This window comes from Ambystoma mexicanum, chromosome 1p, assembly GCF_040938575.1.
Source record: "Ambystoma mexicanum isolate Mex_15411 chromosome 1p, UKY_AmexF1_1, whole genome shotgun sequence".
Lineage (NCBI taxonomy): Eukaryota > Metazoa > Chordata > Amphibia > Caudata > Ambystomatidae > Ambystoma > Ambystoma mexicanum.
Window position 1 is genome coordinate 601,127,347 of NC_090921.1, and position 21,888 is coordinate 601,149,234.

A 21,888-nucleotide genomic window follows, 5' to 3' on the forward strand; every position below is an offset into this window, starting at 1 on the left:
TTTTTGAAACGAGTTAAGGTTACTAAAGGAAGAGCTCGATTATCCGGCACCATTGGGAACCAATTGGTCCCTATCATCAATAATTCCGGTTAACCAAATGTCGGCTGACCGAGCCGGGTAACCAAGCAAACAGGCCCATGTACCAAGCTTCCTATCCTGTTTGCTCGAATGTCCGGCTCCCAAACATTGCTCCCTGTCATTTTATGATCTGGAACCGTTACTATTGCCTGGTACCAATGTGGTGGTTCATAGTGTTCCGGTGAATGGGGTGACGAACCTCGAAGCTTTTACTCGAGGTGAAGTTGTCAAACCTTGTGAAAGTTAATGTTAAGGTACAAACACTCACTTCAAACTTTGTATTTCCCCAATACAAGGCCAATTACGCAACAAATTGAACATTAAGTCACACTTCACCCCAATATTCATTTGAACTAACTATAACAGTGCTATGTGCTACCTAATATTTCAAGCAAGTGTTGTAATGTATTGGTGTTGTCTGAGCTTAGGTATAATTTTCAGCGTGATGGACGTAGTTTTTATCAGAGTTGTACTTCATTGACTAGCCCTGTTGTTTTTTGTCCTAGCCTGACGGCTACTGAGCTCCCTCACTCCCAGACCAAGGAGGGTCCTTTACTTAACCTCCCCCCTCCCACAGTCTAGCTTCAAGTGACAGAGCATGATAACCTAGTTTTTCATACACGTGACTCATTACTACAATAGATGGGCTTCTAACTCTTCCTTTAATAATGCACACCACACAAGGGGGAGTTTGTAGAACCTTGCAGGCTGTTGTATTAAAAAAAAATATATCAACAGGTATTTTAACACACCATTACCCCTTCCATCCCTCCACCCTATGCATACCTGATGCTCCAATAACCCCCTGGGCAGCCTCACCCATTTAGCTGGCCTAGAGCAGGCATCAACCTACTCATTCCCTGTGCTTCCAGCCTTCCCATTAGTTACCACTTTATTCTTAAGCATTCTTAAGCATTGAGTGTGCTGGCCTGGAGCACACAGTGAGGCAGTTCGAGCACTATGCTTGTGTGTTAACCTGTTTTTTAAAGTTTAATTTGCTGCAAGCTCTGCCGCCTTGCGGCCTCGGTCCTTTGCCTTCCTCCCCCACCCCTGGCATCCTCCCCTGCTCCCTCCTTCCGCTCGCCCTCGGTCCTGATTGGGCACTAGGCCTTCTTAAATCTTATTGCCAGGGTAGCCCCACTGCCCGTCGCAACCCCCCGTGTCGAAGGACCCAGAGGCTAAGGACAGCTCCCATAGAAGCAGCACCAGATGGTGTCTGCTGGTGTCAGCCGGGGAAGCAAGAAACCTGCAGCCGTCAACCTGCTGCTACCAACCAGGTAGGTGCAGTGCGGTCAGGGGAGGGGGCAACAATTACTGCACTCCACTAAACTGAGCCACCCCTCCAATTATTCCTATTTTGCTACCACACCACCCTTTAGCACCTCAGTTCATTGTGTTTGTTTAACCACCTCTCTTTTTTAGTCAGGAATGTCGCATTTGCATTGCTGCCGTTTTTATAACTAGGTAGTTTTCCCTCTTCATAGGAATAGTCGAATCTGGGTGTTTTTTTGCATTGCTGCTGTGTTTATAACTAAGCCTTTTTCCCTCTTCTTAGGAAAGTCGAATCTGGGTGGTTTTGCCCTCACCATCGCTAGGGGTACCATTGTACTGTTGTGTATCTCCTGTCTGCTCCTCCTCTGTGTTCTCTACTGTGTGAACCCCACCCAACCTCTGCGCTTCCTGCATTGTGTGGCTCTGGGCTGTTTCTCTCCTTCTCTCTTTCGCTCCCTCCTCCTCCACTTTCCTCCTCACAGCCTCTATGGTGCTTTCCGTCTCTCCCATCTTCTCTAACTGCTACTCTATCTCCTATCCTATCCCTCTCACTCTCAAGTCTGGAAGGAAGAAGTTCAAGAGGGACATTCTGGTCTCCAACCCAGGCATCCCTATCGCTGATACTTACATCAGCGCTTCCCCCAGATTCACTCTCAGACATCCTATTTGTCGTTCCCTCACCAGACATACGCAGCCCTCATATGGTCTTGGTTCTCTCTCCTATCTCTTCCTCTCCCATTAATGGTGGCACTCGGTGGGAGGTCCTCTTGGCCTTCTTCCACTCCTCCAAAACCATCATTAATCTTTATCTGAATGGCACCGTCCTGGTCCAGGGCCCTCAACCCAATCTTCTCTTTTTTGATAGGCGTCTCCCAGTTCTTATTAACTTCCTTCCTTCTCCTGCTACTCCTGCTACCACCTCCCTGTCTCCTCCTGCCTCTGTTGCCTCTGGCACCTACTTCCTCCTCTATGGCTACTATCCCACCTACTGCCACCACCTCTGCCCACTCTGTGGCCCCTCTACCACTTCCACTGTGTGTACATCGGGCCTGTACCCCACCCTGGAACACTTTAACATGTGGCAACCTGATCCATGTCACTACTCTCGCTCTGCTGTCTATCACTCCTCTAACATCTGCCACCTCCTCAAAGAACTTGACCTGGATGTCCACGCTCTCACCAAGACATGGTTCACGGCAAGCTCTGTCACAGGTCCTCTCTGAGCCCAGAACCAACTGACCTGGAGGTGGACTAGTGTCAGGAATCTGTGTACCGGAGTCCCCTGTGTTTCCTATGCACCTGTTGGTTCACACCCTAAAATCAGTACTCACCTCGTGCCCATGGCATCCCGTTCCCGACCCTGCAGGGGCTTATTATCTCGTCAACGGAAGGTGCCATTTCTTGTGCAGTGGAGAGTGCCGTGGAGACGGTGGAAGCCTCTATATGCACGTCACACGGCTAGAGGAAAGCGCCTTTCCCCCGATCACGTGACCGCCTTCTCTGGCACTACGGCGCTTCTGATTGAGGTTGTGTTTTTTTTTTATAACACATTTTATTAATTTTAACAAGTGCATAAAACATACAGGTGAGGTGAAAAAAAGTCAGTAGACTCAGTAATGCATACAACCAAATTGCAGCCAGGGTTACACCATATATAAACAGAGGGTTGCATCGGTCGTCAGGGACTGAGGGGAAAGAGGGAAGAGAGGAGGGCAGCTGGAAGGAGGAGGAGGAGGAGGAGAAGAAAGAAGAAAACAAAAGAGGGGGGGCGTCAGGGATTAAGTCTCATTGATCGTCCATCCATCTCCCCCAGACCTTTTGGAACTTGCGTGGGCACCCTCTTGCAGTGTAGACTCGCCTCTCCAAGGAAGCGCACCTGGTAACAGCATTAGTCCACCGGGTCATGCTCAATGCTGCATTGGACCCCCAATTAGCTGCGATCAGTCTTTTGCCCGCCCCCAATGCTACGGCCGCGAACAGTTTTTCATATTTGGTGAGGCCCAGTTCTCCCCAAATCCCAAGCAGAATCACATTTGGGTCTAGCGGTATTTGGATTCCCACCATTCTCGAGATTGTGCACATGCAGCCTTCCCAGAAAGTCCGTACCACATGACACTCCCAAATTATGTGGAAAAAGAATCCCCTTTCATACTTGCATCGGAGGCAGTCCTCCCCGACCGTCCCACTCCATTTAGCCAGCGTGATTCGGGAATAATAGGATCGGTGCAATACCCTGAGTTGGATCAAGCGGAATTTCGCATCTATGCCTATTTCTTGAAGAAACATCAAAGCTTCCACCCATTCCTCCTGCTCCAGCTAGTCTACATCCCCCTCACATTTTTCCTTCAGCCTAGTGAGCTCTTGGGTGCCAAAGGAGTTAAGCACCTGATACAGCGTAGCAGTAACCCTTGAAGGGATACATTCCGTAAGGACATTAGTTTCCAGGGGGGAGCAGGGCGGGACTTCTCCCAAGACTGAAAACTGGGCATTTATGCCATGTGCAAGTTGTATGTATCTAAAGTGGTCGCCTGATTGTTTTATGAGAAATGCAGAGTGGTATAGCTTAAAGTCAGGGAATTTAACACCACCCATTTCATAAGGTGCTTTGAGTTTAGTTAGCGCAATTCTTCTGCTTTTTCCTATTCCCCAAAGAAAATTTAGTAGTATGGAATATATAGATTTGAAAAAGGAAAGGGATAGTGGAACGGAAAGGAGCTGAAGATAGTAAAGTACAATAGGGGACAGCATCATTTTGATAGTATCCAACCGCCCCCACCAGGAGAGGTAAAGAGGGGACCATTTGGATGTAAGGTCTTTCAGGGTGTCCAATAGTGTTTTTGTATTGAGTTTGATGGTTTCTTGAATTGTAGGGGCAAAACGAAGTCCTAAATATTTGATGGATCCACTACACCATTTGAGGCCAAAAGATTCAATGTCATGCTTGAGGCAATAGGGATTTAGTGGCGTAATTTCTGATTGTTGGTCATGTGGCCTTTCTCCTGCCACTTATATGCATATGTTCTTTGAATGTTCATATATTGTCAAATTTTGGTACGATATCTGGAAATGTATTCAGCGCATCTTCTCTGTAAGTGTTCCATTTTCTCCTTTAAGCATATTCTTAGGAAGTGTAGCCATCACAACACAAATTCCATCGGACTCTGCTAGATTATACGACCTACTCATATGTATAGCATTAAAATGTATCACTGCAAACTGGAAAGACTTTCGATCGCTCTCTACCAGAGCATGGTGGAATGCTTTATGTCAAACTCACAAATTGGAAATGTGCATGGCAAAAAATCTCAATACAATCTCTAAATACAACGCTAAATGGCACTATTTCACATGTTATCTCAACTGTTTCAATGCGACGGCTCATGGCTCCTGAATATACACTCTCATGCATACGTTACGAATCGAATGATTATATTTATGTAATAATGCTTGTTTTTAATTATCAATGTAAGATAAGAATCAGTTTTATGCAATAATTATCTTATACCCATTTCCCCCCCCCTCCACCTAGCTCCCTTCTGTACCTAGTTTGTCAGCTGTCTGTTACCCAGTCTTGTCTCCCCATCTCTCTACTCATACCTCCATATCAGTTACTCATTACAGATATATATTATACTAATCCAGGTTTAATCAGTACTTTCTACAATTGCTACTCCATTCTTGTTCAATTTAATGCATCTAATTTCATATATCTTCTACATGGTTATACCCTTTCTTGTTGAAAATTATTATCTTTGTTCATTCTCTATGCTTACCAGATATACTCAAAGTCTGTAATGTGCTAACATATGTAATAATATCTGTATCTTGAATAATAAAAAATTATGAAACAAAAAAAAAATAAAGTGGTCGCCTGGCCGCAGGTCAAAGCATTCCTTGAGGACATCAAATTCACCCTCCCTGAACTTGTTGCAGTGTATGTATTCCGAGCCCCTACCAGTTCCCCAGGTGCCCCATCCTTCGGATTTTGGGGAGGTGCGCGTTGTGCCATAAGGGTTGTACCAAGGTGTGCCTCGAGCCCCAACCAATATTTTTATGTGCCTCCTTCCATGAATGCCGGATATGAAGTGACATGCGGAGGATTTTAGCGAATTCGCCCCTAGTGGCGTACAGAACCTGAAGAGGGGAGCATGGGTGCATAGCCGATAGCTCTAGGCGGATGTGGGGAAGTTCACTATTCCCATGTAACCAGTCGTTGACCACCCCTGTCTGCGCCGCTAGGTAGTATGTACGGATGCATGGTAGTCCAATCCCTCCCTCCCAAATAGAACGCTGTAATGTCTTAAGGGCGATCCTGGGTTGTTTCCCCTTCCATAAGAGAGCCCGTATTAGCCCGTCTATTGACGTGAAGATACCCGGGGGATGGGCAATGGGACATTTCGTAAAACGTATAACAATCCCGGGAGTGACATCATCTTAAATAATGCAGCCCTACCCATTAAGGACAGTGGTAAGGATTTGCAGTGGGAGATGTCTATGGCAAGCCTGTCCAAGACCGGCTGCAGATTCAATTGGAGAAATTCCTCTAATGAGGGGCTGATTTGTATACCTAAATACTTGAATCCCCGGATGGAGACTGGATAAGGGCAAGGGTCAGGGAGCACATTCGCACCCCCCTGAAGTGGAAAGAACACAGACTTCTCAGGTACTCAGCAAGGATTTGAGACACCACCGGGCATGACTCTGACAGAGTGCCGAGGTAAATAAGGAGATCATCAGCGTACAATGAAAGCCTGTCTTCCCTGCCCCCGGGCCAAACGAATCCGGACCAGCCGTTGTCCACCCGGAGCCTGATCGCAAGTGGCTCTATTGCCAGGAGGAACAACGGGGGAGAGAAGGGGCACCCTTGTCTTGTCCCGTGCCTTAGTGGAAATGCCTTTGATCGCCTACCATTCACCCTGACTCTCGCAACGGGAGAGGCATATAAGAGCTTAGCCCATGCAATGAAACCTTCTCCAAAGTTCATTCGTTCTAGGATGTCCCATAGAGCGCCCCCCGCCCCCGAATCAAATGCTTTTTCAAAATCTATTGCTAGCCAGGCTAGCGGGCCAGGTATCTCGGGGGCACGCTCCAGGGCCAACTGAAGCCTGCGTAAATTCATGCGGGTGGACTTATTAGGCATGAATCCGCACTGATCGGGGTGGACCAGAGACTCTATCACCCCCAATAGCCTGGTGGCTAAGGCCCGGGCCAGGATTCTGGCTTCCCCATTTATCAGTGAGATTGGCCTGTAGGAGGTACACCGATCTGTGGGTTGTCCCTGCTTAGGTAGCACCACGATACAGGTCTCCCTAAGATCTATGGGGAGGACGCCTAGTTCTCTGCTCCGGAGGAACATGCGATGCATATGCGTAATTAGTGAACCGCCAATGCGCTTCCAGGTTTCCACCGGGAACCCATTAGGTCCCGGAGTCTTACCTGTTTGGAATTGCATTTGCGCCAATTGTAATTCGTCCTCCGTCAGCTCAAGGTCAAGTGCCTCCCTTTGCTGTATGGTGAGGCGCGGAAGTACAATCGTATCCAGGAAGTTTGAATGTTCAGTCTCCAGGCTCTCGTCAGAGGGGGAATACAGGTGTTCGTAATATTTGGCAAAGGCCTCCGCTATGTCGGAGTCTTCCGTCAACTTCTCCCCATTGGGCGTTCAGATCATTTGGACATACCCTTTGCGCTGTTCCCGCCTCTCCAGCCAAGCCAGTGTTTTACCCGCCTTATCCCCCCATTCATAAATCTGACTTCTGATCGACCAATAGGCAGTCCGAGCGTTATCTAGGGCCATGTTACTCAGAGTCTCCTGTGCCGTTTCCAGGGCCTCTTGTGAGGCCTCGGTACCTGACTCCAAGAATTGAGCCTCCCGTTCGGACACCAGGCCCTCCGCCTCTGTGAGTTCACGAGTGTGACTTCGCCGATGGGCGGTCACCAAGGAAATAGCTTCTCCGCGAAGGACAGATTTATAAGCCTCCCAGATCCTGATTGGACACTCAACCGAGCCCATATTGAGCTCGAAGTATTCATTTGATTTCTTTGACACCCCCTCGACTATCTCCGGGAACCCCAGATAATATGTTTTCAGGAGCCAGATGGTGTCTGACTTTTGATGATTTCTCTTAAGGGTCACTAGAAGGGGAGAGTGGTCCGAAATCCCCCTGGCCAGGAGGGTCGCAGATATGAGTCTGTGAGATGAACTCTGGGGGATAAGGATGTAATCAATCCTGGACATTGTTTTGTGTGCATGAGAATAAAACGAGAACCCCATCTCATTCATATGCAGAGCCCTTCAGGTATCTAATAGCCCTGTGGAGGCAGTGAATCTATAAAGTACCGTCGGGCCCTCCCGAATCACGGCCCCTCTGCGGGACCTATCCCTAGCCACCTCTATTACTTCATTGAAATCCCCTCCCAGGGTCCACACCTCCGCCCTTTCCTCCCATATTAGCAACTGTAAGTCACAAAGGAGGGCCCTAGTGAGTGTAGGGGTGCGTATACCGTGATGAGACCCCACTGCTCTCCCCACAAGTTACCCAGCACCACCACATATCGACCACCAGGGTCCGTGCAGACCTTTTTAACCTGAAAGGGGATACGCTTATGAAAAAGTATCATTGCACCCCTGGCACCCCTTGAGAATCCCGTCTGATAGGACTGCGGGTAGTTAGATCTCTTGAAGAACCCACATTCCGTTCCCACCAAGTGGGTCTCAGTAAGGAAGGCCACGTCTGGGGAGTATCTATTAAGGTATTGCAATGTTAACTTCCGTTTGATGCCTGACTCAAGGCCGTTCACATTCCAGCTCAACAAGGACAACTGCCCTCCCTGCGGCCCATTATTATGTAGGTTGGGTTCTACCATAAAAAAAAAGATTATTCGATTCGCCTGCCCCTCCTCGCCCCTCCCCCCACATGCCGCACCAGCCTCTGTCCCATCCCCACCAAAAGACTGCACTTTAGAAACTGAAACCTTGTCAGGTATCCAAAACATCGGACCACCCGTACTGGCGCAACTGGCGCCTTTAACATCTGACGCCTTTGCATCGGGTTCTGCAGAATTTGTAAACAACCCCCATGAACTCCCCTCACCCCGAACCGGTAGTACCTGTCGCCCAAACCTACAAGCAACAACACAAAAAACCTTTTCGGGAAGCTCCCCAGGGGGTTAGTGCACCACCATCCGCCCTGGGCTGCCCATTGAAATGGTTATGCCCCATGAATTAGGCTTCTCCTGCATCGTCTCGAAAGAAGCGGAAAGGGAACATTATGCCCCTCCTCATTGAGGGCCCGCCTGTGCCTCCGTGGTTCTCATATTCTTCCAGTTCCTCCCAGCGAGTTATCTTCTGTACTGTCCATGCTTGGGGATGGGTGTTTGTTCTCGGTTCAGGGTAGTGCGACCGGACTCCCGACTTATCTTATCTTTGGACCTTGGGGAGGATAAGACCTAGGTTTCGAGCCAGTCCGAAGCTTCTTTTGGATTCTGGAACACATGAACCTTGCTGTTATGATACAACTTGAGGGTAGCCGGGAAGAACAATGCATATTTGATGCTTAGTGCTGCCAGCTTATGCTTGATGGAATCGTAGGAGTGACTGGCCTTTTGAACCTCTCGCGTATAGTCCGGAAAAACCCTATACGTTCCCATTATACGTGATTGGGCCCTTTGAGCACGCCATGTGGAGGATTGTGTCCCGATCATGGTAACTCATGAGTTTAGCTATTACCGTTCGTGGCAGCGCCCCGGGTACCGGTCTGCCTGAGGGGACTCTGTGTGCCCTCTCAATGGAAAAAAATGTGGAGAGCTTTTGGGGAGCCATTAATTCTGCAAGCCAGCTCTTTCAGGAAGAGCTCCATGGACGGGCCCTCCTCCTTCTCGGGAAGCCCGAGTATGCGAAGGTTGCTACGCCTGGAACAGCCTTCACTGTCTTCAGCCCTAGCTTCAAGATTGGCAAGCTTTTTCTCCATTTGTGTTAGGCGCTCCTCCACTCTTTGGGCTGTATCCTCCACGTCAGAGATTCTCCTTTCTGTTTCCCCCACCCTGGCCGACAGGTTCCTGAAGTCTTGGCGAAGCAAGGAGACCTCCGAAGACAGGCCGTCTATTTTCCTTTCCACAGACGTCCTCGATTCCCCAATGGCGCCCATAATGTCTGTAAGGGATAATGCCTGCTCTGTTTTGCTGGTTGGAATTCCTTTTCCGGCCTGGTCGATGGCAGAGGGGGCCCTCACCGGGACAACCGTGGTGTATTTGTCCATGTTGTTCTGCGCAGTGTTCTTGCGGAGTGTATGTCGCTCCATTCGGGGGTGGTATCCCCGATCCTCGGGTCCAGAAGGCAGGCAGCCACCCGTGCCCCACCCGGTAAATGTCCCAAACTCCCACAGATGCTGTGGCGATGTCCGGGCGATCCCCGAGGCAGCTGTCGGTAATGACTATTTGATTCAATAGAGGCGGGGTGGGAGGGTGGTCCCAGGCTAATATATCCCCCGTGGATTTTGCAGGACCATGTGAATCCTCTTGGTCGAGCCGTAGCCCTCCGGGTCTCCGCAAAAACTCAACCGATCTATGCAGGCAGGGCGGTTCGAGAGCTCTGCTTGTGCGTTCCACTTGCCCACCTGTGCTACAGGTAACAGGTGTTGCTGCTACCCAACCCAATCAGACTTGACAGGATGAGAAAGCTCTTGCCAGGATGTGAGCATTTAATATGCAGTAGCTGTGCAGGCACCATCAGTGGGTGTTTCACTGAAAAGTCATACTTAGCTGCACCGTCATTAAATCAGCCTGCTCCACCTCGTGAAGAGAAGATGGCGACTCAGCCCCCAAAACCCGCCGCTGGTATCTCAGGGCTGCCTTGGTCACCCCCTGGGCCACGTCCCCCCCGGGGGCAGCCCGGACCAACGACCCCCGGGACCGGCAGCTGAAACCCACGTCTGTCCAGTCTTACCTTCCGCTGGCCTCCAACCCAGCGAAGGGGACGCGCCTCAGGCTCCTACGTAGGGTCAGGTTGTCTCCACGGCCGCCCGGTCACCCACCTTCTCCACCGAGGCTTGGGCACCGCCTCCTCCCCGCTCCCGGTGCGCTCCCCTCCTTCGGAGACAGTCCAGCAGGATCGCGGGGGGGAGAGCGCCGGGGATCGCCGCCGTCCGATGATGTCCGCCTTCCACTGCTGCACCACAGGGGGCCAACATGCCTCTGCAGCCCCCCGGCTCGCCAAGGCCGCCGAGGATCGCCCGCACTCTGTCCGGCACCAAAGGGGGCCCGGCGGGGGAGCCCCTCTCTGCGGTGTCTACCCCTCGATCAAGGGCTCTCATGGGGAGTCACTGTCCTCCCTCGCAGCGGTCCGCCAATGCCCCTCCTTGCTCCCGGTGCGCTCCTCACCCCCGGAGGCAGCCCGGCAGGATTGCAGGGGGAGAGCGCCCGGGGATCACAGCTGTTTGCTTTGTCCGCCTTTTACTGCCGCATCACATCCTGCAGGGGCGATCCGCCCGGACCAGGAAAGGCCGTCAAGCCCGCCGCCAGGAGCTCGCCCGCAGGGCCACCACACCTCTGTAGCCACCACACTCCGTCAAATCCATGGGGGCCGCGGCAGGGGAACCCCACTCCGCAGTGTCCGTCACTCGTTCAAGGGCAGCAGTACTGCTCTCCTGGGGAGTACCTGTACTCCCGCCCAGCGGCCCGCCAAGTCCGCTCTGTGATACAGCTCGGCCTCCTTCCCACGCAGAGCACCGCGGCCCTCAATCTGTGTTTGCCGCTGGGCAGCCCCGATTTCAGCCCAGTTTTCTGCCGGATGTTGTCGACCCTTTCTCCAGCAGGGATATACTAATTCCAGAGCTTTATATTGGGGTAACTACAGGATATTTCCAGGATTACGGGCAGCCCAGAAGGAGCAGCAGCAGACTACGACTGCATCCGTTGGCTGCGCAACAGCGCCCCCCCGGGGTTGTTTTCTTGACTCTTGTGTTTGTTGCTCTGAGTATCCTGCTTCTGACACTTTCTTCGCTGTTCTGGACCTTCCTCTGCCAGACCCTTATCTGCTTCTGATATGTTCACGGTTTCTGACCTTGCCTGCTCAAAGGACTGCTTCATCTCACGAGTTATATATCTGCTGCCCGCTCGACTACCAGACCTTGCCTGCACTTTGGACTGCTTCGCCTTGCATATGTGTACCTCTGCTGCCCGTTTAACGACCAGACCTCGCCTGCTCAACTGACTGTTTTCGGATTTCACTTCGGACCTATGAACTGCTGTTTAACACCCTGCAAGTGGAATTTCCACTGCGCTCCCTGGGCGCTCTTCATTCTCATTGTGTACATGGACTAGAGATGCTTGCTGCCTGTACACTACCTTTTCTAGGCGTCATCATGCCCTCTGGATAGGTCCTTTGGTTCAATCAGGATTCAGGACTGCCAGGACACACTGTGACCAAGAGACTGCTCTTCCGGTAAGGACAATCCTTTTTCCTACTTCGCTATATCTTCCTTGTTTTGCCTGTTTACTTAGTTGGTGTCTCTTTTTGGTACCTCCAGGTACAACCAACCATCTGGGAGGTAAAGGGGACACTGGTGCATGCTTCGCTCACTAATCAAACCGTTTCTGTACAGGAGACTCCTCACCTATTCTGAGGTTAGTTTTGTCTTGTCTCCACAGCCGGCGTGTTGTGTATGTGTCCCATCTTCCATCTAATAGATTCCTCTGATTGTCAGCATCACACAACAGAGGGCTACATTGGTAGGAAGAACATGTCTTCTACTAAACCAGTGTTTATCCTGACGGCTCGTGGTTACTCCTATCACACTGTGAAGACAGTTCTGGTGGTGAGTCATGACATAATCATAAGCCGACTAACATGGACATAACAGACACACTGGCTACCATTGTACAATTGGTTTCTGAGCTCGGTGCAGACATGACGAATGCACACAAAGCAACACATTGTCGTATTGATGCCTTGCAGACCTTGACATAGCCCTCTGGGGCGGAGGTACCCCCACCCGTGGTAGGCTCAGGCTCTGGCTTTCCACTGCCCAGACTGGACCCTGTCCCTGTACTCATGTCAGCTCAGTTTCACTTGGGACCCCTAAAAGGTTCAATCGAGAACCAAAACAATAAAGGACCAATCAATGTAGGCTCCATTTCTTGTGTCGCCTGGCTTCCTTCCCGGTTTCTACTACAAAGGCAGCATTTGTTTTGTCATACCTGGGGGGAGGGAGAGCCTCTGCATGGACTCATCCTTTGTTGGAGGAAAACATTTTCATGCTTTACGATTGTGACACACTCATAACCACCATGGGTCGTGTTTTTGACACACGTTATAAAACACAAGCCACTGATTTGGAACTGCTTGGTCTACACCAGGGTGACTCTCCTTTACTTACCTATTTAGCAAGATGTAATCAGTTGGTGGCGGAGACGGGATGGCCTGAGTACAAAAAGGCTGCCATATTCTATAAGGGTCTTTCAGAGTCCCTAAAGGATACCTTGGCCACCGTCCCCATGGTGCCTACGGCGTTCTCTGAATGCCTAGATCTGGTACTCCAAATTGACACCAGAGAGGCTGAAAGAAAAGGTGAAAGGAGACCTTTTCCCCCGGTACCCTCATGTTCTGAGACCACAGGAACCGGAGAAGCCGAACCCATGTAAATCGGTGCTGTGCGTGGTCCCTTATCTCCCGCTGAAAGGGAAAACAGAAGAAAGAATAATCTCTGTCTATATTGCGGTTCTTCTGAACATTTTCTACAGTCATCGACAATAGACGGAGTCCGTTTGTCGAGTACCTTCTCTCCGGACTCTCTCTCCCAGTGGTTGGTTTCCTTTTATGGTCACTGCTACACTTTCATTTCCTTCAGGCAAGCCCTGGACGACGTTGACTATCCTCAATTCTGGGGCTACAGGCAACAACTACATAGATACTCACTATGCTCATGAGGCCAGTATCCCCGTCGTTCCTAAATCTCAACCTTAGGTTGTCAATGCAGTAGACGGTACCATGTTGGACTTGGGGTTGGCTACTGATGTACCACCGACCTGGAAATGACCACTGAATGCGGATATACCAAAATCATATTGTTCGATCTGATTGCTGCACCTCAATTCAATGCTTTCCATGCATAATCCTGACATTGACTGGCCAAGGTCATGAAGTCTGTTTTCTCTCAGATTGCTGTGAGTCTCACTGTTTTGATGCAAGTGTCCCACAGCAGGCCGGTCCTTGTCGTCCTCTTCTTGACACCGATTTGATCATTGGTTCAGTTACTGCTGTCACCTTGCCTAAGGAGTACGAGACTTTCAGGGACATTTTTGACAAAAGCAATGCTGAGCAGTTGTCCTTGCATAGACCCTATGATTGCCCCATAGACCTGATTCCTTGTTCGCAAGTACCCAATGGGCGAGTTTACTCTCTTAATTAGAGACAAAATGTCATATTGACAGAATACATCGAGAAGGAGAAGGCGCTACTCATTGGTTTCATTTGCCCTTCCCGATTCCCCCACTGCCTCGCCTTTGTTCTTTGTTCCGAGGAAGGAGGGGGATTTGAGGCCCTGCATTGATTACAGGGCCCTCAATGCCATAACGGTCCGGAACCAATATCCTTTGCCCCTGATTTCTGAACTACTAGATCAACTCAGTGCCTCAGTTCTGTTTACGAAACTGGATTTGCGTGGGGTTTATAATCTCGTTAGAATCCTCAAGGGAGACGAATGGAAGACCGCATTTAAGACGCGGTATGGTCTCTTTGAATACTGTGACATGCCCTTGGGCTCTGCAATGCCCTGGCCACGTTCCAGTTTTTTATGAACGATGTGTTTCTGGGACATGCTAGACCAATATGTAGTAATTTACTTGGACGACATATTGATCCATTCGCCTTCGTACGAACAACACGTCGTATGTGTGGCTTCTTTCCTACAATGTCTCGGAGAAAATAATCTTTTTTTCAAGGCCGAGAAATGCATGTTCCATGCTATTGAAGTGGAGTTCCTCGGTTATGACTTAACTAGCAATGGTGTTCAAATTAATCAGTCCAAAGTCAGAGCGGTTCTCGAATGGCCTACCCCTACCAACTTGAAGGCATTGCAGTCTTTTCTTTGCTTCGACTATTTTTACAGGAGATTCGTTCAGTCTTTTTCCGCAGTGGTGGCCCCCTTGACTGCTCTCACCAGTTGCAAGAATATGTGTTCATGGACCCCTGAAGCTCAAAAAGCCTTTGAGGCACTTAAGGCTGCCTTCACCACGGCATCGATAATGCAACACCCCAATCCTACTCTGCCTTTCTTTATGTAGGCGGATGCGTCTGGCATCATTGTGGGTGCTATCCTGTCCCAACAGTGTGCTGACAACGGTGTCCTTCATCCTGTTACTTATTACTCCAGGAAACTCATGCAATATGAACGGAATTACACCACCACAGAGCACGAACTGCTGGCAGAACGGGATGCCTTCATGGAGTGGAGACATCACCTGTTGGGGGTGACCCACCCGGTGCAAGTATTCACGGATCACCGTAATCCCCTGGCTCTGAAATCCGTTAAGTGTCATACAGCCCCGGCATGCCCGCTGGCATGAGTTTTTTTCTATGTTTGCTTTTACCATTACGTACCGTCCTGGGCACCTGCATTCCAAAATGGATGCTTTCTCATGCATGCATGTAATCTCCCCTTCGGATACACCGGATGGTGCTTTTTTACTGCCAGATCAGGTAATTTGTGGTTGCATGCCACAGCCTTCCCTCAGAACATCCATCCAGGCATTAGTTTTGGGGAATCCTCCCGAAATCGCTGACCTTAACATGGACCACGCCCATTCACTTCCCTTTGTTCAGGGTCAGATTTACACACCCGATGCAGCCACCTGCCGCACTGCTATGCAGTGGTGTCATGATTCCATGTTTGCTGCCCATCCTGGCAGGAGGAAGACTTTGGATCTGTTACGTAGGTGTTGCTGGTGGCCTTACATGCAGCGGGATATTGCAGAATATATCTCGTCCTGCGCCGTTTGCGCTCAGTGTAAACATTAGCTGGCCAAGCCAATGGGTCTTATAATGCCCTTACCCATCTCCCAACATCCCTGGGCTATGCTGTCCATGGATTTTATAGAGGAGTTACCTTCAGTTCAAGACCACAACACAATATGGGTCGTGGTAGACTGTTTACCAAATGGCACTCATTATTCCCTCTCGCGGTCTCGCCGCAGACCCGGTTCTTGCTGATTTGTTTTTGAAACATGTTTTCCATTTCTTTGGCCTTCCTGCTATCATTGTTTCTGATAGAGGAGCACAGTTTACGTGACACTTCTGGAAGGCACTTACAGCTTCATTTGGTATTGATGAGTGGTTCGATCTGATTGCTGCACCTCAATTCAAGGTGATACTGGGCCTCCCGTGGCTTTCCATGCATAATCCTGACATTGACTAGCAAGGTCATGAAGTCTGTTTTCTCTCAGATTGCTGTGAGTTTCACTGTTTTGATGCAAGTGACCCACAGCAGGCCGGTCCTTGTCGTCCTCTTCTTGACACTGATTTGATCATTGGTTCAGTTACTGCTGTCACCTTGCCTAAGGAGTACGAGACTTTCAGGGACATTTTTGACAATAGCAATGCTGAGCATTTGTCCTCACATAGACCCTATGATTGCCCCATGGACCTGATTCCTGGTTCGCAAGTACCCAATGGGCGAGTTTACTCTCTTAATCAGAGACAAAATGTCATATTGACAGAATACATCGAGAAGGAGAAGGCGCTACTCATGGGTTTCATTTGCCCTTCCCGATTCCCCCACTGCCTCGCCTTTGTTCTTTGTTCCGAAGAAGGAGGGGGATTTGGGGCCCTGCATTGATTACAGGGCCCTCAATGCCATAACGGTCTGGAACCATATCCTTTGCCCCTGATTTCTGAACTACTAGATCAACTAGGTGCCTCAGTTCTGTTTACGAAACTGGATTTGCGTGGGGTTTATAATCTCGCTAGAATCCTCAAGGGAGACGAATGGAAGACCGCATTTAAGACGCGGTATGGTCTCTTTGAATACTGTGACATGCCCTTTGGGCTCTGCAATGCCCTGGCCACATTCCAGTTCTTTATGAACGATGTGTTTCTGGGACATGCTAGACCAATATGTAGTAATTTACTTGGACGACATATTGATCTATTCGCCTTCGTACGAACAACACGTCGTACGTGTGGCTTCTTTCCTACAATGTCTCAGAGAAAATAATCTTTTTTCCAAGGCCGAGGAATGCATATTCCATGCTACTGAAGTGGAGTTCTTTGGTTATGAATTAACTAGCAATGGTGTTCAAATTAATCAGTCCAAAGTCAGAGCAGTTCTCGAATGGCCTACCCCTACCAACTTGAAGGCATTGCAGTCTTTTCTTTGCTTTGCCTATTTTTACAGGAGATTTGTTCGGTCTTTTTCCGCAGTGGTGGCCCCCTTGACTGCTCTCACCAGTTGCAAGAATCTGTGTTCATGGACCCCTGAAGCTCAAAAAGCCTTTGAGGCACTTAAGGCTGCCTTCACCACGGCATCGATAATGCAACACCCCAATCCTACTCTGCCTTTCTTTATGTAGGCGGATGCGTCTGGCATCATTGTGGGTGCTATCCTGTCCCAACAGTGTGCTGACAACGGTGTCCTTCATCCTGTTACTTATTACTCCAGGAAACTCATGCAATATGAACGGAATTACACCACCACAGAGCACGAACTGCTGGCAGAACGGGATGCCTTCATGGAGTGGAGACATCACCTGTTGGGGGTGACCCACCCGGTGCAAGTATTCACGGATCACCGTAATCCCCTGGCTCTGAAATCCGTTAAGTGTCATACAGCCCCGGCATGCCCGCTGGCATGAGTTTTTTTCTATGTTTGCTTTTACCATTACGTACCGTCCTGGGCACCTGCATTCCAAAATGGATGCTTTCTCATGCATGCATGTAATCTCCCCTTCGGATACACCGGATGGTGCTTTTTTGCTGCCAGATCAGGTAATTTGTGGTTTCATGCCACAGCCTTCCCTCAGAACATCCATCCAGGCATTAGTTTTGGGGAATCCTCCCGAAATCGCTGACCTCAACATGGACCACGCCCATTCACTTCCCTTTGTTCAGGGTCGGATTTACACGCCCGATGCAGCTACCTGCCGTACTGCTATGCAGTGGTGTCATGATTCCATGTTTGCTGCCAATCCTGGCATGAGGAAGACTTTGGATCTGTTACGTAGGTGGTGCTGGTGGCCTTACATGCAGCGGGATATTGCAGAATATATCTCGTCCTGCGCCGTTTGTGCTCAGTGTAAACATTAGCTGGCCAAGCCAATGGGTCTTATAATGCCCTTACCCATCTCCCAACGTCCCTGGGCTATGCTGTCCATGGATTTTATAGTGGAGCTACCTTCCGTTCAAGACCACAACACAACATGGGTCGTGGTAGACTATTTTATCAAATGGCACTCTTTATTCCCTGTCGTGGTCTCCCCGCAGACCCGGTTCTTGCTGATTTGTTTTTGAAACATGTTTTACACTTCTTTGGCCTTCCTGCTATTATTGTTTCCGATAGAGGAGCACAGTTTACGTGACACTTCTGGAAGGCACTTACAGCTTCATTTGGTATTGATGAGCGGTACTCCAATGCGTACCATCCTCAGACATATGGTCAAATCGAGAGGCTTAATGCCACCCTCGAGCAATATCTCCACTGTCCTATCCTTCAATACCAGGAGTCTTGGTTGTCTGTATTGATAGCGGCAGAGTTCGCCTAAAACAATTCACTCCATACCGCCACTGGAACCTCACCCTTCTTTGTCCTCTACGGCCAGCATCCCTGTTCTGTGCCCTGGTACCCGGCCTTTTCTCAAAATAATCCTGCAGCTCTCGATTGCGTTTGAGAATTTACGAGCGTACACTGGGAGGTTGAATTATGTCTATGTGAGGCTCAGGTGAGTGCCAAGGCCTTTGCTGATGTTCACTGTCTACCTGCCCCAAACTACCAGGCTGGGATCCGGAACTGGCTATCCACAAAAGTATCTCCAGATACTGGGCCGTAGATCCTTACCACGATTCGTGTGCCCTTATGAGATTCTCATGGTCATCAATCCTCTCGCATTAAACTAGCCTTGCCTTCCTCTTGAAGGGTACATCCAGTGTTCCATGTTTCTCTTATCAAGCCATTTCACCCTGATACTCGCCTTCCTGCTCTACCAGCTCCTTTTTCTGTGTAGGGGGTCTAAGGAATATGAGGTGAATGCTATTCTGGATTCTAAGGTTCGTAGGGGGGTACAGCATTATCTGATTGATTGGAAGGGTTACGGTCCAGAGGATTGGACCTGGGAGCCTGTAAATAACATCAACGCTCCCCGTCTTCTTGCTCAGTTCCGTGCTTCTTGGGAGTGAAGGGCCCTTTGGGGGAGGATGCTATCAGGAATCGGTGTACTCAAGTCCCCAGGCTTTCCTATGCCACCTGTTGGTTCACACCCTAAAGTCAATGCTCACCCCGTGCCCAGGACACCCTGTTCCTCACCCTGCAGGGGCTTATTACCTTGTAAACAGAAGGTGCAATTTCTTGTGTAGTGGAGTTTGCTGTGGCGATGGTGGAAGCATGTCATACGGCTGGAGGAAAGCACCTTTCTCCACCTTTCTCCATAACCCACGCCACCACCGTGCACTGCTAAAACAGACACCCAGTAGATGAAAGATGACATCACAAATGTCATAGATGACATCACTGATAACATCACATATCTGGGCCACTTGTTTTTGTTCACTGACAAGACTAGGCTAGTTTAAATGTTTTACTAACAATGAGAATTTTAAAAAATTGAAAAGGTGCTATATATACATTAATCTTCTTAAAGTACTTTCCATAGAATTTGATTTGACCTCATAGTGCACATACATGGGGCAATAAGCAGGCTCAAACACACAACTCAATCAACTCTAATGTTATTGTCATTTTTTGGTGCTGTTGATTCTTTGTTCTTTACTTTAGTTTCCCAAGTATTTTGTAAGTTTGACATTGTTAGCTATTTATTCCATGTTTAACATTACGCAAAACTTTGACAAGGTAGCATTTATTATTTTACTATCGGAAATTGCCAGATTAAAAATATTGTACTTTTTTGGTACATGCTGCAGCCATTGCCTATGTGCATGTATGATTAGGTTCCTGTATTAACAACAACACACAGATATAATGTTTTCTTTAGATGAGAACATTCTTTAGTACATTAAGTAGTTCATGATAGATCTCCCGACTGGTGCAACGTCCTGTCATCACGGGATGTTTTTTCGCAAGGTTTTTTAGAGCCGATTTATTAATTAAAAAACGTATCGAAATTTTTGGGAGGGTTAGAAAAATATATATTTGGGGTGTGGGTGTTTGGGAACTTATAAAAAAATAAAAGGGGATGGGGATTTGGTGCCGGACCCCCACAAATAAAAAATAAAAATTTGATGAGATTTTTCATTGAAAAAACATCCCGTGAAAAAACATCCTGCGATGAAATGACATAGAACCCTCCCAATTACCCCTGACATCTGGTTACCAACATTATAAACACAACTCCTTGTAGGGACTGTTCATGAAAATTATTTTAATGTGTGATGTTATCAGTGATGTCATCTTTCATGTACTGGGTGTTTGTCTTAGCAGTGCACAGTGGTGACGCAAGTTATGGTTGCTTAGTTTACGATAACTGTTGAATTTCTAGGGGTTTTCGGTTTTACTTGTAACCATAACGTCCCTTTAACAATGTTTTTTCATTGAATTTCATTGCTTTTTATTAGTGCAACTTGACAAGAACATCCATTTAACAACCTTTTTCCATTGAATTTCATGGGTTTTTACCAGTGCACTCCAATTTGCTACAATTTACTAATATCATACTAACCCAATATAGCAACAATTTTCTCCAATTTAGAAAGTTTTACATTAAAACTCGGCCATTCCCCACCTTCCAGCATCATTTTTAACACTTCCTGCAACTTTTTCCAGTGTTTTTTTGTTCACCGACGTTCGCGGACGTCTGAAGTCATTGCAGACTTTTTGGACAGTGTCACGTGACCACGTGCTCGCACGTGGCATAATGACATGTTCGCGAACGCTTCTGCACTTCGCAGATGAGTCTGTGCTTAGTGAACATTTCGGAACTGCATTTCCTACTGATCTAGGAGCTTTGAAGCTCAAAATGTACCCTTGCAAATCTCCTACACTTTTCTTACTCATTATCCATTAACAATCTAGCGCACAGCACATACTTGGAAGAATATAAGGAAAACCGCTATTTATATAAATGCGTGCAAGCGCCCGTTTACCGATTCATGCAAAACATTGCGTGTGGCTTACCTGAGACCTGCGTTGAATCTGCGCGGGTCCAACACGTCACTGCAACACCACAAACACCTTCCACGAGACGCCCAGTGAAGGCACACACCATCCAGCGCACACACATAAAAAAGGGGCGGAACATGTGGAATGGGGAACAACAAGCATAAATGTGGGCGTTACTACAGTAAAATACTCGCAACGCCCACACACGCGCTAACAACACGTATTCATGGAGCCAAACAGGGCTCACCGGCGCGCGGGAAAAGACACGCTAATCCGGAAACACGTATGCCATGTGAAAGCTGGCGTAAGCGTCCCTGCGCACTATAACCAATGCATAAAAGTGTGCGCGAAAAATAAACACGCCTATACAGCTACGATGAATATACCATTCCTCACAGCAGTGATCGCAGGATACCACAGGAGGAAGAGAAGAAGGAGGATAGCCAGGCCCTGCATTTTTTTACACAGGACCAGCCTTTTTGGGATGCCTGATGACCAGGCCTATGGCAGGTGTAGGTTTCCACCTCATATTCTAGACCTGGCCATTGAGTGGGAGGATGACCTCACATCACCCACCCTGTGCTCCCAAGCACTGAGCCCCTTGGAAAAGGTCCTCAATGTACTGCATTTTTTGGCCACTGGATCATTTCAGTAGACAACTGCCATAGTTGGGGGCGTTTCACAGCCCACGCAGTCACGCTGCCTACACCAGGTGTTGGCAATCATAACTGCACGCCACTCAGTCCGGAGGCACATATACATACCCAGAACACCCACAGAAAGGCAGGCTGTGGGCCAGGACTTTTATGGGGTGACAAACTTCCCCAAAGTGCTTGGTGCAATTGATTGCACCCATGTGGCCTTACGTCTACCTAGGGCCACAGAGCATATCTATCGGAATCGCAAGCACTGGCATTCCATCAACGTGCAGGTGTATGTGATGCCAAGGGAATCATTACCTCTGTATATGCCAACTATCCAGGGTCCACTCATGATAGTTTCATATTCAGAATGTCACCCCTACACCGGGACCTGGAAGCTGGGAGGCATGGCAACACATGGATCATTGGTGAGTATAAATGCCTGTGCACATGCATGCATGTTAGACACAAATAGACCAAGCCAACTAATGATAGCCATTCTCACTTTCCCAGGGGACAGTGCCTACCCTTTGAGCACCCACATGATGATGCGAATATGGAAACCCACCACACCACCCCAG

General features: G+C 48.7%; 1 protein-coding gene across 1 annotated transcript in view; it reads right to left on the minus strand.

Moving 5' to 3' along the window:
• LOC138576527 (galactose-specific lectin nattectin-like) overlaps window positions 1–21,888 on the minus strand; it is a 188,362-nt gene that overhangs the window by 13,095 nt on the left and 153,379 nt on the right. The window lies entirely within an intron of this gene.